Below are 13846 nucleotides of genomic sequence, written 5' to 3' on the forward strand. Positions count from 1 at the left end.
ATCAACATTATAGACCTGACTAAAGTAAGAATCTGATCATTCATGGCAAGCAATAGAACTATGGTGATTTTGCCCCCAGGGGACATGTGGCGAGATCTGGAGACTTTTTTTTTTTTTTTTTTTTTTTTTTTTTTTTTTAGAGAGAGAGAGAGCAAGAGCAGGGGAGAGACAGAGGGTGAGAGAGAATAAGTATGCTCCAGCTCAGCACAGAGCCCAACTTGGGGCTCGATCTCATGACCCTGAGATCATGCCCTGAGCTGAAATCAGGATCTGACCGTTAACTGACTGAGCCACCCAGACACCCCTGGAGCCAATTTGATTGTCATAATTTGGGGTATGGTGTTACTGGCACTACTGGTGCCATTATCATATTGGTAACAGTCAGGAATGCTGCTAAACATCTTACAATGCAAAAAAAAAAAAAAATGTCCTGAGATATGTGCACATACGCACACACACACATATGCACACACTAGAGGCTTATTCAGCCCCAATGTCAGAGTTCTGGGACTTTGCATTCAAGCAGGGTGAATTTAGGATAAAAGTTTGTAGGTAATTAGGGAGTTGATCTTAGGGACTTTCCATCTGTCCCACATACTGTACCTTTTGCAATTCCAGGAAAAAAAATCCTAGTAGATATGGAAATGGACCACTTAGCTACTTGAGGAGGTAGTAGATGTATATTACTGAACATTCCAGGGGAAGTGTTGGAAGAATATTCTATTTTAACATTATTACATAACTTCTCACCTATTCTTGTGACGATAATGAAGCTAATTAGGGAATAAGAACTACCCAGCAAAGTCAGTGAAAATTAGTTGACTCCAAGGAATATAAAAGCGCTGTATTTACATATATATTAAAATACATGCACATACATGTATACACATAAATGTGTACTTATTCACATGTATAGACATATATAAGCAAATATATACATACATGCAAATAAAAATACTAACATACATTTGAATAATTTCTTTTTTTTTTAGTAATTTATTTTCTAAACACATTGTACACATAGTAGACTCAACTCTTTCCGCAAAGATTTTTTGATTTATCTGAAACTATTGTAATCATGTTGAGAATTCTCCCTGTATGAAACAAATTAAAAATTTACAATATGAAGTTATCAAGAGGTTCATGATCCCTGAACTCACCCAGAAAAAAAATCCCCAATTTTAGATTTAAAAGAAGCTATTAACATATGAAAATCAATTTTTCATGGAAAACATCAGAGACATTAAGATTATTCATTCTCCTAAATACTAAATGTAAAACATAAAGAGAGTTTAAAAATCCAAACATAGCTTCAAATTTGGAGCATCTTCAAAGAAGACTTGGGTATCACCTTGTTAACTCTTGGCTGCAAAACAGCCATTTACTTAGAGGAGGCAGCATTCATTGCCCACCATAAATATATATTGTTTTAGTACTAGTATTCTCAAATTGAAGTAATTGATTTTATAATTTCATAGGATTTCAGCAATTCAAAATATGTGCACCATTGGAATTCCAATCAACACATACAAAAGTAGCAGCAGCCTTAGAAAGAAATACAGAGAAAAAGAGTTAACAAAGGACAGTTTGCAGCTTACATAAATAATCAGGAAGGACTATCAAGTGTTCTGGAAAATGGATGGCAAAGAGACCCTGCAAGATAATTGATAATGGGGGGGATCCCTGGGTGGTGCAGCGGTTTGGCGCCTGCCTTTGGCCCAGGGCGCGATCCTGGAGACCCGGGATCGAATCCCACGTCGGGCTCCCAGTGCATGGAGCCTGCTTCTCCCTCTGCCTGTGTCTCTGCCTCTCTCTCTCTCTGTGACTATCATAAATAAATAAAAAATTAAAAAAAAAGATAATTGATAATGGGTATCTATGCTAAGGTACCGTGGGATACACAAACATATAAGACATGGTTCCAACTTCAGTGGAAGCCAATACAAATAGAAACAAGAAAAAAAAAGTAGAAACGAGAACTGTTAAAAACCACAAGAAAATTATAAATTTTAAAGGATGAAAACTATTTTTACAATTAAATTGGAGAATAGTTTCATAGCTGTGTTATTTGGCTCTTGAGTTAATCCTTAAAACTATAAATTTATATTGGAATAGATAGTGAAACAAAGAGGGGAGAATTATGTATTTGTGGTCTGTGATAAGGTCCTAAATGCTGTTTTGTTTTGTTTTTTTTCTGTTTTTTTTTTTAAACCCACACACCACTTCCTATTTTCCCTCTCCACTGACTCCCCTCCTATGTTACCTACAGACCTCTCCATAGCCATGTACCCTCAGCGTACATCTCATTTTCTCACTGCTCTCAAAATGTGAACTCTTTTAGGGCAATACAACTGTCTTTTTCACTTTTATATTACCAGTTTATTATAACTACGATACAATGTAGGCAGTCTATAAATTTGGTTGAAATAATGAAAATGAAAGCCCAGCGCTAGCTCTCGTCAAGACCAAAGACTCTCTTTACTCCCCACGGGGGAAATTGTATGCAGAAGTCTTCTGAGATTGAGTGCAGAAACAGTCACATTGAAACAGTGAGTCACTTTCAGGAAAATATTTCTGTCTTTTTAAGAGCATGTTAGAGGTTACATTTGAACACTTCTGCCCCTCTTACTCACTGAAAACACTGCAGATTCTGAGAAGAGATGTACATAAATTCAGAGACTGGGAAACATGAGTAATAACACCTCTATCTTTGGAAATGTTCTCTTTAATAGTACCTTATTTACTGCTTGTTCAGAGTAAGTGTACCGATTTGAGAATTTTACAAATGTACAAATACCCACTAACAGATTTCCTCTTTATATAGAATCACCCTATGAAAATATTTATTTCCCCCCTTTTGCCCTTGTGAAATAACAACTTAAGCACTTGGTTTTGATAAGTTTAGGGATAGAATCACCTATCTTGTGTGAAACTTCATAGGTAATGAGGGAACTGGACTTAAGGAGATGCCATCTGTCCCACATTCTGCTAGCTAGGGCTTGGGGGGCATTTCTCTGACCTTGAGACACCCTTTAGTGCTATACAATTCAGTATATGTTTAAATGCCATTACAATGACTCTTAAATGACATACTTAAGACTTGAAGAAATCATCAGCAACCCAAGCTCCTGCAACTCATCATGGACTAGTCGACAGGAAACAAAGCAATTAGAAGGGAAGTAGGGTCCTTAAGAGCAAAGGCAGTCAGAAACCATTGGTGTCCCTAATTGCTTTCATATGGCTCCCATGTCTGTGAATCCAAACTAAATTCCTCTTCATGTTAGACCTTGAAAGTGGTAATAGAATCACAATAATATACAAGCCGGTAGAGAGAGCCAGGTACACTGAGAAGATGAACAAGAAGCGCACCCTTATATGGTATCAATGACAATATTTTAAAAGAAACTTGCACATGATTAAGCACAATATCTGGCACTTCACAGGGGTTTATAACAGATATTACTTACTAGTTGCCTCCCAATATTTATTCACCCTTTCTTCCTTATTAATAGAATCTTGATTGCATTCAGGTAAACAGTATTCCCAGATAAGCAATCATTTTCCCAGCCTCCCTTGCTGCAGAGATTGGCCATGGAACATCATCTGACCAATGAGATGTGTGTAAGTTTATAGCATTTTACACCAAACAGTTTTGCTTTCTCAAAAAGGGGGACTTGCACAGTTGGTATAGCTTTAAATGAGCCCCTACAAATAACCCACTTTCCTTTCCAGATAATACACAATCTGTCCAGTTTCCTTTCCAGAAAATCTTCTCAAATAATTAATTCATATTTTCTTTTTCCAACTTCCTCTAGTCTTACTGTTTTAACACATTTCATTGGACTTTCACCCCCACCACTGCAGCAAAACCTTTCTTCTCACAGTCCCTAATCCTTCCAATGTCAATACAATGGATATTTGTTAGACCTCCTATTAGTTAACCTGGCATCAGCGTTTGAAACTCTTGATCACTTCATCCTTCTGTAAACATTTCCCTTATTTTTTTTCCTTTAGGACACGACTTTCTCTTCAGTTTTCTCCCAACTTTTTAGTTTCTCATTTTTGTTCTCTGCACTGGATCCTCTTCATATTCCTGAAATCTGTATGTTGGAGCTGCTGAGATCTTGGGCCTTGGAACTCCTCTCTCTTTATACAGTCCTTTGGATCACCTCCAGTGTTAAGTCTTTAAAACACCATCAATTCACCGTGAACTCCCAAAGTTTTATCTTTGGCCCAGATTACTTCACTGACATCCAGATTCTCAAATTCTTGACATTTCCATTTGAATCGCAAGCACTCAGCTAAATTTTAACAAGTTCAAAACCAAAATGCTGATTTCCCTTAAACCTGCTCCTTCTCCATCTTTGGTGACTCCCTGGTTTGATTTACTAGAGCCACAATCTTCAACAGCATGCTTTATAACTCTCATTTACACTTTACATCATCCAATCACCAAATCCTGTCAAGTTTACAAATTATACACAGATTTTAGTTATTTCTTACTACTGCTACCATACTCGTCAAAACACCACCATTTTTTTTAAGATTTTATTTATTTATTAATGAGAGACATGGAAAGAAAGACAGAGACACAGGCAGAGGGAGAAGCAGGCTCCATGCAGAGGGCCTGATGCGGAACTCGATCCCGGTACTCCAGGATCACGCCCTGAGCCAAAGGCAGATGCTTAACCACTGAGCCACCCAGGGATCCCACAACCACCATTTCTTACCTATGTTATTGCGCTACAAAGGTTCTGTTTTCACTTTTGCCTCCCTATGGCCCTCCACAGGGAAGCCAGAGTATCATCACACAATGTAAGTCAGGTCGCACCACTGCTTGGCTCAGAACAATCCCAGTGACTATCCTTCACTAAAGATAAAAGCCAAAATTTTTACACAGCCTTTGTAGGCCAACATTACCTATCACTCTCTTGTTTTGGCTTCTACTCATCAGTCACCACTTGCCATGCATACAGCAGGCATGTAATAAATATGTGTAAAATAAATGACTAAAATGCTACTTCAATGTGAAGATTTAACAAACCAGTTGTAACTTTTGGCAACAGTATTCAAAAGTACTTTTATATATTCAGTCATATACTCATTCTATAAACATTTTTTTAAGTGGCAAATTTGTCAGGCAAAATTCTAAATACAAAAAATGTAAGGGTGATCATGCTAGCTAAAGTTTTTTCCATATGGAACTTATTTTCTCCTACCACTGAGACTTGTTATGCTCTATAGATTTATAAAATATGAAGTAGTAATCATTATTAAGCAAACTTCTGCCTGTAACTTAATAAAATGTTTTCATTATTTATCTTATCCTTTCTTTCTGTTTGTTGGGTATTGCAGTTAAATAACAAAAAAGGGCGCCTGAGTGGCTCAGTCAGGTAAGCATCTGATTCTTGCTTTTGGCTCAGGTCATGATCTCTGGGCCATGATATTAAGCCCGATGTCAGGCTCCACAATCAGTGGGGAATCTGCTTGAGATGTTCCCTTTTTCCCTTCCCCATGCATGCACATGTGTGTGTGTATGTGTGTGTGTGTATGTGTGTGTGTATCCTCTCTCTCTCTCAAATAAATAAATAAATCTTTAAAAAAAAAAAAAGAAAGTTAAGGAAATTCCGTTTGATTAGAAACAGTATGAAATTCTTTCTGGAGACATGTTTTAAATGCCCAGTTGTGTGCATTTTATTGACCTGTGGTTTCCCTTTATATGCATTGTAATAAACTATAATCATTGCTTATTTCTGTATCTTATAGTCAATATCAATATGTGCTTAATAGCTCAGAGAATATTAAAACCATTATATGTGTACAATGTACATTTTAGAGCACCAGTTGAGTATTTTAATTCTTATGGATACCAAATGTTTATAAACTTAACTGATTCCATTTGGGTGATAATAAGATGAAATTATATGAATTCATTAGGTTATCAGATTCCAAAGCCATTAAATGTTTCATTATCTACTTAATTCTTTTTCCTTTATGTTTCATATTTTTATGCAAAACTAGTATTTGTAAATAATTATTTTCCTGAGATATTTCTATTATTGTTTATAACTATATTACTTTTGATATGAGGGGATATACCAGTGGCACTTTAGCAATTACACAAATAGTTAAATATTGATAAGCAATGTCACTGGTATTTACACAATGATATGAAAAAAATTCTTGGAATATATTATAGTATTTCCTAATGATACCCTCCAAATATTGGTTACCCATTTTTACCAACAATATATTGTATTTTTCTGGAAAATAACTTCTGGCTTATATTTCTGGCCTAAGAGGAAAAACAGTATATAATATGTACATGTTAAGTACCGACCGGCACAATGCAGCAGCTTTCATCATATTTCATGACAAAGCTTTTAGCAACTATTTCTTCTAATATAAGAACAAAGTTATAGTAACATACAATATTTAAAGTTTGCTTACTGGTTTGAAAAAAGAAAAAAAAAACAATCTTAGCATTCTACCTACTGCTAAAGATGGTATCAAGTATGGATAGGAAATACATCTTCCAAAAAAGATTGCAGACCTACATTTGGGAATAAATTCAGTGTGTGATTTTTCAGACTAGAAATACCTTATTTATAATCAGTCATTACAGGGACACCTGGGTGGCTCAGCAGTTGCCTTCGACTGGGGCATGGTTCTGGAATCCTGGGATCAAGTTCCCAGATCAGTCCCACATCGGGCTACCTACATGGAGCCTGCTTCTGTCTCTGCCTCTTTCTTTTTGTGTCTCTCATGAACAAATAAATAAAATCTTTTAAAAAATTATTTAAAAGAATCATATATTACATGGGTCATCTTAAATTTTTTATGAAGTTTTACTTCTAGAGGTATTTTATTCTATGAAGGCTGAGTGATTTTTTTTTTTAAGAGAGTGAAAGAGAGTGCAAGCAGAGTTTAGGGGGAGGTGCAGAGAGAGAAGGAGAGAGGGAGAGAATCCCAAGCAGGCCCCACACTCAGCATGGAGTCCAACATGGGCCTCGATCTCATAACCCTGAGATCATATGATCTGAACCCAAATCAGGAGTTGGAAGCTTAACTAAGTGAGCCACCTAAGTGCTCCTTTTAAATGTGTTTGTGTGTATATTTCTCCCTCTTTCCCTAACCTCCCCTGCTTTTAAAATTAAAGTGAGTGAATTCTGATCTAGTTTTATTTTATCTGAAAAGTAAAAATGGGGGAATTAAAATCGGTCTATATTCTTTACTATATTTTACATTTCTCAGCACTTTTTGGTAAAAGAATAAAAAGTCGACATAAAAATAAGATGAGAGATCTTCTATCAGAGGTAGAATGAAAGACTATTTATCTTTAGAAATTGGAAACAACAACAAAAAAAAGAAATTGGAAACAAAAGTCTAAGACATTGAATCAGAAGACTAAAACTTATAATTGTCTCCTTTTTTTCTCCCCTACTATGTTTCCTCTGATACTAATTATGAACTTCATGTTGTCAAGTAGTATAAAGAACATAAGCTTTATAATCAGACAAAACTGGATTTGAATTTTGTCTTTGTATTTACTAACTCTGTACCATCACACAAAGTATTTGACAGCATTTATCTTCATTCTCTTCATGTGTAAATATAAATCATAAGTTTTACCTCATAATACTGACAGGATTTAATAAAATAGAGTATTTGTGGTACTGAATACATTAGGCTGATTACTGGTTGTTCAGATTTCCTCAATGAATTTTTCAGATGGTTGAGGGTCACAGTCTACAGTTGGAAATTAAAAGTAATATTTTATATGATTTTCTAAAATGGAAATTTTTTAAAACAAGACGATAACTGCTATTAGCAGAAGGGCCTCCTATAGGTCAAGCTCAGCATCAGGAACCTTCTAAACATCACCTTTGATAGTCACAACTCTACAAGTTAGGAACTTAATAAAAGTAACTTAAAAACAAAACATTTGAAACATTTGATTAGGAATTTTAAGTAACTAGCTTTCTGTAGTAGAGTGTATGGAATATATCTCAAGCTATCCCTTGATAATAGGTCTTTAGTATGTATACAACCATTGTGATTTAGTGTACAAGCATTTACATTTACATTTACATTTAGTGTGTTATTGATATGGTTAGGTTTAAGTCTATCAACTCATTGTTTTCTTTTTACTCATCTCTTCCTTGCCCCATGTTTTTTGAGGAATAATTTTTTTTTTATATTTTTCTCCTCTGTTGACATTATTTTAAGACCTGATAAAATTCAAATAAAATCAGGAGACTAGTTAATAGCACGTACTAATTTTGAGTTCTTACTTTGGGGAACACAGCATGGAAATATAAGAAACGGAGCATTATAGCATTATAGAAACGGAGTGATTACCTAATAGGTAATTCATAGGATAGTTCCTGACACTGTCTTCCTGAAAAAGGACCATCACTTCTGAAGCTAGGAAAGATTAAAACTGACTATATCTCACTAACCTTTCTATTTGAATTTAATATTCCCAAAAAACTAATTTATAAGCCATTAATCTTTCCCCCACCTCAATAGAACATGCTATTTAAATTTCCCCCTGTTTGCAAGTATTCTGCATTTACTATTTATAATTTCTTAATAAGATAATTTCTTTAAGTAATATGATTTTCTGCAACATACTGAGTCCTTACCAGGGAACAAGTTTGAGAGTATGGAAGGAAATCATAATTTGAGGACATTGAACAAAGATGTCAAGTACTTACAGCTAATACATTCTTTTTAAAGATTTTTTTTGTTTGTTCATTTATTCATGATAGACACAGAGAGAGAAAGAGAGGCAGAGACACAAGCAGAGGGAGAAGCAGGCCCCATGCCGGGGGCCCGACACGGGACTCGATTCCGGGACTCCAGGATCACGCCTAGGGCCAAAGGCAGGCACTAAACCGCTGAGCCACCCAGGGATCCCTAACAAAGGTAAATATATGTATGAGCCTCAGGTATCTGAAAGCCTTATCAAAATTCATCTGAAACTTTTTTATACTCTCATAGCATCCTTATTTTATGACTATTTTATAGAAGAAAATTTTTGTAAAAAAATTTCATAAATAATTAGCTTTATTTAGGTAAAAGTTTATTTGAAATAAAATAACAGCCTTCATGATAATCAAACAGATAAAATTTTCTTTATAGTCCATAAAGGTCACATTCCTCTCTTGAGCCAGAGTGTACATCATATAACTGATTTGGAATCTTGAACCAAATAAGTGACAAGGAAAAAGGTCCTAATAATAATTCCTCTTTGATTTGGGGAGCCATATTTTTTCCTTACTTTAATATCTGAGGTAGCTTTCATTTACAGAGTATCTGTGTTCACCACACTCATTTCTTTAAGTAAACAAAAAACCAATTTTAATTGTTGACCATTACTCCCTCTTCTTTGCAGAATTCCTGCCTTAAAATCCAATTTTTGACTGAGTAAATTGTTAGCTTTTCTAGTCATAAGGCACTGTGGAAAATTCTAAGTCTATTTTCACTTAAGCTGGTAGAGAGATAAATCTATGGCAAAAGTTCTAGGCGTAATAGCAGAAGTCTTCGGGCTATAGTTTGTCTCTGCTAGTTTCTAGTTAGAAAGTCTGGTTTCAGGGACCCGGCTCAGTGTTCTAGTAATTTGGGGTATAATATTACTACCACATAAGATTAAGAGCATTAAATAAAGTTATGTATATGAAAGTAGCCAACACAGTGTCTGGAACTTTGAACTCTCCATTAATACTATCATTTTCCTTTCCTTCTAATAAAGATGAAAGCTATCTTGTTTGTTCAACTGTTATTACTTTTTCACGAGCAAACAAAGGTTTAATTTGTACCATACAGAGGCTACTTGCACTAGTATCAATAGTCAGGTCAACTTAATAACTTAGAATGGGATCATTCATAAAGACTCCATTTTATGTCTACTGTTACTTTCAGTTTAAATTTTTCACCCAAAGATTTTCATCAATTTGTTTGATATATTTTATTTATTCTTTTAAGAGGTTTAGAAACTGAAATATTTCTACTTCCCTGAGATTATTTAAAATAAGTCATAAATTCAACTATATAATCCAAGGCTAAAACCTATTTAGATTTCTGTAAGATATTTCAGTAAATTGATGACAGAGGATATATTTTTTTTCCCTCTGAAATGTGGCTTCTTAAGACAGTGCATTTAGTTTTCAACTTCAGATTTACTAGGGTGAGTGAAAAGAAAATGTCATTTATCATGGTTATGCAGGGTTATACCTAGAAAATAGAATATTTCAAAGACTGCAGTCTTTTTTGTTTTCAACCTTAGATTATCACCAGTGTTTTATGACATTAAGCATGTCAAATGAAAAATAAATCCAGACTTATGTAAAGAGAGACTTTATTAAAAAAGATTGCTGCAATAGTGAGGGTGAGACAACTGCAATATGGAGAGAGCTCCGGCCATGGGAACTGTAAGCACCTCAAAGATCTGGTAGGAAAGGGTTTTATCTCCTACCAGAAGGAGTGGACAAAGCTAGAAAAAACAGCCTTCAGGCAGTTGATGGGAAACATCTTTTTTTTATGATTAGTGACTTTGGGGAAGGCTGGTTAAGGAGGAGCTGTTTCTCATTATGATGGTACCTAGAGCTGAGTGAAGCTCCAAGTTCAGACTCCTTTATGCAGGAGAAAAGCTTCACTAATGTTTGGTTGAGTCAAGTTTACAACCATTTTGTTCAGATTGATTAGTGGGGACAAATAGTTCAACTAATCTCTTATAAAGCAAAGAATGGAATTTGGAGGATCTTTGTCTGGCCTTGTCATAGGTCAACAAAGGAGCATCCCAAGTCTTATATAGATCTTGTGCAGATAGGTGGTTATTTGCAGTAAGCTCTTTTCTGGAACACAGAGGTGGGGGGATGTCTTTAGCCATCTCCTTTTTTTCAGGATCATACATTGTCAGAATGTAGCCAAATGTCTGGACTTGCACTTTCTCAACTTTTGGTAGGCAAATAATAATAGACAGTTTTAGTTGTGTGATTCGTATTTGTATCAGAATTCACCCAATTTCAGGTAGAAAACTAACCTGCAGATTCAAACCGTAAATTCTTCAATAAATAAGTAATAGTGGCCTCATGCAGTTTCTGAAAGGAAATAACAGCCACTCCCTTAATTACAGTCGCCTTTAATTATAGAACATTGCCTGACACACACAGGTAATGCATTATATGCTGAATGAATTGCAATAACTCATATTTACTTAATAATTAAGAAAAGAACATTATGCTTACTACCAAATTACTTGATTTTGCTAATATGCCAATATGTTGGAAATGTTGCCTACAATGTCCTTAAATTTAAGAAAAGGCCTTAATGTTTAAAGAGAATACATTCAGATGCCTGGGTGACTCATTGGTTAAGTGTCTGCCTTTGTTCTGGGATCAAGGCCTACATGGGGCTCTCTGCTCAGCGGGAAGTCTGCTTCTTCCTCTATACCCCCCCCCCCCCCCACCGCTTGTGATCTCTCATTCTCTATCTCTAGAATAAATAAATAAAATCTTTTTAAAAAGTAAAATAAGGAGAATACATTCTCATTCCAAATAGGAGCCGTATGGGGTGATGGAAGGGACAATACTTTAAATCAAACAGACCTGAATTCAAATTCTATGCCAGAAACTAACTCTGTGACCACAAGCAAATAACATATCTCATTTTGCCTCAGATTCATTTACTTTTTTTTTAAGTGCAGTACTGCCTTGAAAAATTCTTCAGAGGATTAGGAGAATGCATACAGTTGATCCTCACTATATATACATTCTGTATTTGTAAATTTGCCTACTCACTGAAATTTATCTGCAACCCAAAGCTAATAATACTTGTGACACCTTTATAGTTGCATATGGATATGCACAAGACAGCAAAAAATTTGAGTCCTCTGATGTGCACCTACCTATCTGATTTGAAACAAATCTGTGTTTGCTTTCTTATTTCAGTTCTATGAAAGGCTTGGTTTAAATAGTCCCACATTTTTGGCATTTTTGTGCTTTTTGTTGGTGATTTTTCTGTTTAAGATGGCCCCTAAGTGGTGACAGGGTACCGTCAAATATTCCTAAATGCAAGAAGGCTGTGATGTGCCTTATTGAAAAAAACGCAGGTGTCAGGAAAGCTTAGTTCAGGCATGAGTTATAGTATTGTTGGCGGGGAGTTCAATGTTAATGGATCAACAATATTTACTAAATAAAGTGTCTTTAAGCAGAAAGACCATAAAACAAGGTTATGTAATGATTGGTTGATGAAAATGTGATTAGTGGCTCATAAAGTAGCCCTAGGAGTGATTCTTCAGTGTACATGTTAACTCAGTGTTCACAGTGACAGGGAGTATGTAAATATCCACTAATAATGAAAGTTGGCATATATAAATATATTAAGAAACAGAAAAGCAGCTCCTTACATCCAGGAGCTGGCTTGACACAGTTACATATTGGTATCCTCCTGCCAAGCATAAACAATTTTACAGAACATCTACATCAAGACAAGGTGATTCTGTGACCATGAGAAATCAAGACAAAAACAAAACTACTACTGTAATTGTGTGTGGTCACAGATAAAACACAAACACTCTGTAATTGTGTGTGGCCAGAGATAAAACACAGAGTACCATACCAAACACTGCCTCTTTGAGTTAACGTGAGTTGACTGTAGCTTCTTTACCTGTTTGCCTAATACTTCTCTCTTGTCTGCCCTCCTTACAATTAAGATTTGAGATGCTCAATTATAGAATTGCCTTTACTCTCAGACAGCACTCAATCCAGACCAAATTCCCACTGTTTTGGACTCTCCCCAGAATCACCCAACTAACCTAAGTCCAAATATTTTTTAATACCCTCTCACCAAGATATGCCACAGTTCCCCATGATGAATGCATCTTTTACTGCCATGAGAAATAACCCCATCTCGTTTAACTATGCATGTGTTTCTGGTGATCTTTGACTGAAGGGCATTGACAATAGACATAAATAACAGGTATTAGTGGTTTTGTTAATTTTATAAATATATTTATCAAGTTAACCCATGTTGATGATCCCAGATGGGCTAAAAAATATAACCTGCAGAGTGTAATTCCCTTATAGACACTTAATTTTGTTATTGCAGCTGTATTTCAGTATATTTATTGTTTTGCATTGTATTATAAGGAGTTGAAATGTAAAAACCTTAGCATAATACCCATGGCTTTTATTTTTGATGCTTTGTCATCTGGGACCTTTCTGACCCTGGAGAGACTGCTTCTCCCAGGGTTAGCTAATACCACTCATTCACTCTTTTCTTGATCAAACCAACCAATGCAAAGCCTCACAGCCCTAACTATCTTTTTTGCACTTTCACATCCTGAGACACTGTTCCCCTGCCCTAATCACCCCTGGACCAAGTACGAGGCAACTGAAGAAAGCCTCTATGCCCCAGGATCCAATGAAATTATTCAACCTAGCCAATCCTAGGCTACTTATGCTGCCTTGCCCATTCCTTCCCATGGAAACCAAAATAAAGGCTCTTGTTCATATTTTCCTCTGCTGCCTCTGCCTCCTGACTGATCCTGGTTCTTCCCTGTGTATCACCCCATGGTGTGGCCTTCTCTTACAATATATGACTATAACAAACTACCTTATTAATGGCAATTGTCTCCTGATCTGTTGGCCTTGCTATACCTAAATAACAATAAAATGTATATTTTAAAATACTTAACCTTTGTCATAAAGAAATTTAGAGTGTACTATTAGAAACTGGATAATTCCCATAAGAGAACAAAAATGAAACAAACACAGTGTGCAACTAGTGCAAATCTATGCAATGCCAAGTGCTAAGTCTTTGGCAGCAAACATGAAGAGGT

The 13846-nt window shown here is 35.6% G+C and overlaps 1 long non-coding RNA gene across 1 annotated transcript in view; it reads left to right on the top strand.

The window, feature by feature from the left end:
* Positions 1–8956, top strand: part of LOC144280927 (uncharacterized) — a 764680-nt gene extending 755724 nt beyond the window's left edge. Inside the window, exon 11 of the long non-coding RNA XR_013349369.1 lies at positions 8775–8956. This is a non-coding gene — a long non-coding RNA (uncharacterized LOC144280927). The remainder of the gene's footprint in view (positions 1–8774) is intronic.
* Positions 8957–13846: the final 4890 nt, after the last annotated feature.

Source organism: Canis aureus, chromosome 12, assembly GCF_053574225.1.
Source record: "Canis aureus isolate CA01 chromosome 12, VMU_Caureus_v.1.0, whole genome shotgun sequence".
In the NCBI taxonomy this organism is placed as follows: Eukaryota; Metazoa; Chordata; class Mammalia; order Carnivora; family Canidae; genus Canis; species Canis aureus.